Source organism: Cyprinodon variegatus, unplaced genomic scaffold (genome assembly GCF_000732505.1).
Source record: "Cyprinodon variegatus isolate N-32 unplaced genomic scaffold, C_variegatus-1.0 Scaffold63, whole genome shotgun sequence".
Taxonomy (NCBI): Eukaryota; Metazoa; Chordata; class Actinopteri; order Cyprinodontiformes; family Cyprinodontidae; genus Cyprinodon; species Cyprinodon variegatus.
This window is the reverse complement of record NW_015150516.1, coordinates 14,597-19,456: the sequence shown is the minus strand read 5'-3', so window position 1 is coordinate 19,456 and position 4,860 is coordinate 14,597.

The window sequence follows — 4,860 nt, the reverse complement described above, 5'->3', positions numbered from 1 at the left end:
AAACAATGTAAATTACCTGCCACACCACTAGTTGGCAGCGTTTTTATGAAACACATCGATCATGGTGTGTAATCAGCATCCTGATATGGCGCACCTGTGAGGTGGGAGGGATTATCATGGAGAAGAAGAAGTGCTCACTTTCCCAGATTGTGAGCAAAGGCTCTGTTCGAATTTATGCGCTGCATCTTCCAAGGATGCGGTCTACCTGGACTGGATCCTTGGAAATCCTTGAAAATAAGGAGACCGGAAGAGTTTTGGCTGTGAATTTAAACAGGTCTAGCCTTTTAAAGCTTTCTCAGCCGTGAAAGTTGACACATAAAGCAGGAAAAGAATGAATACTGAACTTTTCAGGACTGTTTCCTTTTATTTTCTTCTTTACTTTTATTGTAAAGTGAACAAAGACTAAACTCATGAGAATCCAGAGTGGAATAAAGGTTCCAACCACCGGGAGCAGGAATAAATAAAATCAAATGTAATGATAGAAACCTTAGTCAGTTAAATAACCTGCTGCTTTCATTTTGCACATCTCTGATGATGCTGCTATTTTCAAATATCCATTACTGTAAAAATGTCCATAGCTGCATATTGGTTATTAATTCTCCAGTTTGATATTGTTAAAGCACTTTACAGTATTATATTGTTTGTATTTTAACTCTTCCCTATTATGTTATTCTTATACATTTTTCTTAGGTCCACATTTTTGTGACCATTTTTTTCTACATTTTTTTGCTGCTTTTAACACCAGAATTTCCCCATTGTGAGACAATAAAGAGATTTTCTATTCAATTCTATAAAAGGGGTAGAAAGATATAAGTAAATCTATGTAACAATGTATTTATAAAAAATATATCTCTGATATTCAACAACAAAAAAATACTTAGTTAAGCAAACAGATTTATAGTCCCCACACTGCCAACATATTCTCATTATCAGTTCGTATGAAATCGTACGAAAAGTTATGCACACTATTTCGTACGTTTTGGACGTTTTTCCTCAAAAAACCTGATCAGTGCGCATGCTCTGGCAGACAGACAAAAAAAGCAGATCCGCGGACGGACGTAAAACTGGGAAAAACAGTGCAATCATCACTTATTCATGTCTCTAATTACGTTGCTTGCTGTTTTATATCTTAGGGTTAGGGCTAATTGTATTTTAAATTCTATGTTCTTGAATGGTGCATAAGATGCTCATGCGCATACGACGAAAAAAACGTCCAAAACGTACGAAATTACGGTGCATAACTTTTCGTACACTCATAATGAGAATACACTGACACTGCAGATATATTAGAATCTGTCTTTAAATTACAGCCCAACCCATTTAAACAGTAACAGATAAAAATCTTTTGGATCAATCAAACACTGTTTGGCGCCAAGTACTTTTTTCCTCTTGCATGGAGCAGCCGGCTTGCTTGGTCTCGCAATGAATCCTGAGTAAACCAAGGATACCGAGGATACATCGGACCTATCCGTCAAATCGGGCAAAAAGAAGGACGCATTTTAAGGGCGCATAACGAGGACTCTTGGAATCCGACCAGACCTCGGCGCCGCGCTATGACGTAATCGCCCTTCGAATCTGGCCTTCTGAGGACGCAGCCCATGAATTCAAACAGAGACAATATTTGAGGGAAATGGTTTAATTGTGCGGTCAGTGGGGCAGTTGGTAGCACTGCTTCCTTGCTGCGAGATGGTTCTGGGTTTGATTCCTGGCCCGGGATCTTTCTGCATGGAGTTTGCATGTTCTCCCTGAGCATGCATGGGATCTCTCTGGGTACTCCAGCTTCCTCCCACAGTCCAAAAACATGACTGTTAGTTTAATTGGCTTCTCTAAATTGTCCTTAGGTGTGAGTGTGTGTGTGAATGTTGTTTGACCTCTTTGTCTCTGTGCTGCCCTGCGATGGACTGGCGACCTTTCCATGGTGAACCCCGCCTCATGCAGGTAGACAGCTGGAGATGGGCCTCTTGACCCCAGCAGGGATAAAGCGTGTCAGAAAATGGATGGATGGATGGTTTTATTGTGCATGCGGAAAGAGTTTTAAATCTTTGAGTTAATCTCATACCAAAAACGGAGCAAACCCAAAAGTGTTGCATTTATATTTTTGTTGACTGTAGTTAGCTTACATTTGTTTCTCTTTTATCTTGATTCTAAAAAGGTTTTAGTTTGATTGGAGGTTCAATTAGACACTCGTCATCTATGACTCCAAAGTCATAATTTTTCTGATTCTCCAAAGTGAGAGCAATCTCAATGGTGTCTAGTGAAAGCAGGATACTGACTACTCATTAAAAAGCAACACATTTATAAATCATTAAAATTGAATATAAAAATGTTGTTAACCTACAAAGCCCTAACAATCTAATATATACTGTTAGCTACTGATATAGATATAGTTATTAATCAGTGTAAACACCAACACCCCCGTTCAGTCACTTTTAGAGCTATTAATCTAAACCCACCCTGATGCTTTCACCTTAATGTGTTTTGGCCACCATCTGTCTGAGACCTTCTCTCTATCATCACATTATCAGCTTTGATTGATAAAGCTGTTGAGGCAACAAGGTATCTATTTCACAAGAGGGGTCACCTTCGGTGTAATGACCTATTCGTAAATTTATCAAGAGAAGAATGCGCTAAAGCAGGGTTTGAATCCTTTTAACAACATTATGGCAGTTGGGATATAATAAAAACACCATAAAAAGGTGAAATGTTCAGACAAACAAAGGTTGAATTGAATATCTGTAATCATCGATGTTTATAGCAGAATTTAAAGTTATTGTTGCCTTGTTTTTAAAGATAACATCCATGTATTTAAACTTCTGACCATGGTATACAGATTTTTACGATGTTCAGTGTGCAATTATGAAAATAACAGTGAAATGCAGCTAATTACTTATCCCTAATGGCGGCTGCTCAGGTGCGGTGGCATCGATGTTTCCGCCCTCTTAGAGTTTGAAGATTTTCTCTATGACCTGTCTGCAGCTTAGTCCCCACCATATGTTGTTGTTGTTGATTGTTGCCAGGAGCTGCTTCTGGTCAGCGAGGAGGGATCATCCTTACTTGGACCTTTGAAATGAACATGGAGGAGAAAACTGCTCTTAAAGGGCATACTGGTGGTAAAACATGGCCTGAATCAAAGTAAACTACAAAAAAAAGCAAACCAGGGTTCCCAGTAAACATCTAAACGATTAGCAAAAAGCTTAGAACATTGTTTAGGTCATATGAGGAAGAAATACAGAACTTTGTCACCTTTTCACCTCAACATGTCTAAAAGATGAAATATGCTGAATGTGACCCGATAACCTCCCCAGAGTCAAGCTCAAAGGAGGATGGATGATACTCGGAGCTACTTTTTCAGTTAAAGGTACAGGAGGACTTTGGCACAATTAAGGGGTAATGCGCCATGAAATATTCCAAGAGAATCATCTTCCCTCAGAGAGATCACTGGAGATTGGTGATATATGGGTCTGGGATCAGGCTTGGACTGGTAATCTGTGATACCGGTCCTAATTTCAGCGTGCGAGGGTCAGCCCTCCTTTATACCGACCCCAACACTTACTCTCTGACCGAAGCTCCTACCTGTGACAGCAAGTAACTCAAGGAGCTCAAGAAGTAATCCAATGTTAACTACCTAAACGATGCATGCAGTATATATAGGCCTTCCTTGTCATGCACATCCTTGTGACGGTTGGCATATGGTGTAATTGTCTATTTCTTCAAACTGTAAAATCCTTGCAACAAACTAAATTAAAGAAAACTAAAATGCTTTCTTTAAACCAAACTAAGATGTTTATCTTATATTTGGTGAATTTATGTTTGAATATTTTGCAAAAACATGTTGAGGTGCATGATGGGGTTTTGCATCTAAAGGCTAACGTTTCCTGTCTTACCTGCATTGTTGCCAGGTTGGGATGTTTCTCAATCTGGCAGTTTAGGATGGCCGTCTATGGGTGAAAATGTTTTTCTTTAGATTTATGGCCTAAAAGATTAATAGACTTTGGTCTAAATTGGGCGCGAATTCATATATCCAGGCGGTTTATGGACTTTTTTTGGGCTGGAAAAGTCAGTGACATCTGGAAACCCTGCTGATGTAGTGAGTGTGGACGTTACGCAGCAGCAGTTACTGTCCCGTCCATAAGTGGACTGGTGTAGATGGAAAAATGCCAGGGCTTAAAATCGTTACCAGTCTGAGCCTGTCTGGGATGACCCAAGACAAAGAACCAGGGAAACAAAAAAATGGCTGAAAAAAACACATTAGGTCATGGAGTGGCCTAGTAAGTCTCTATAACTCAATCGTCTAGAGACTCTGTGAAGGGAGCTGAAGCACAAAGTTGCCACATTCATCCATTTATTGACCTTTCTGTCCACCTATCTCAATGGCAGCCTCATTCAGCCTGGAGATCTCTTGCATTATGTTTTGAATATCAAGTTTGATGAACCTACTGACTGATTCCAGCCTTCATTGAAAGAAACAAAGGTGTTCTGAAAATAAAGATCTTTTTAATTTCCCTCAATGGGAAAATTCACGTCTGCCAGCAACAGTCACAGACAAAATGGAAATGTTTCACACAAGGGTAAAAACAAAAAATTAGGACATAAGATGCTGTGCAGTAATGGTAAATTTACACCACAAGAAAAATACCCTACAGTAGACTGAGTCTAACAGCTGCATGGAGAAATTATTTGTGATAAGGCGCGCTAGTGGCCCAAGGGTGCAGCAGTCTGGCTGCATCCAAAGTCATTAAATTGCCAAGAACTCTGTAGCCAAAGCAGATTTCCCATAATTCATTGCATGACATGATCTATAAGCACAGCCCACCTCATGCAAATCAATTAAAATATCCGGAGATTCCACTAGTGTCATAA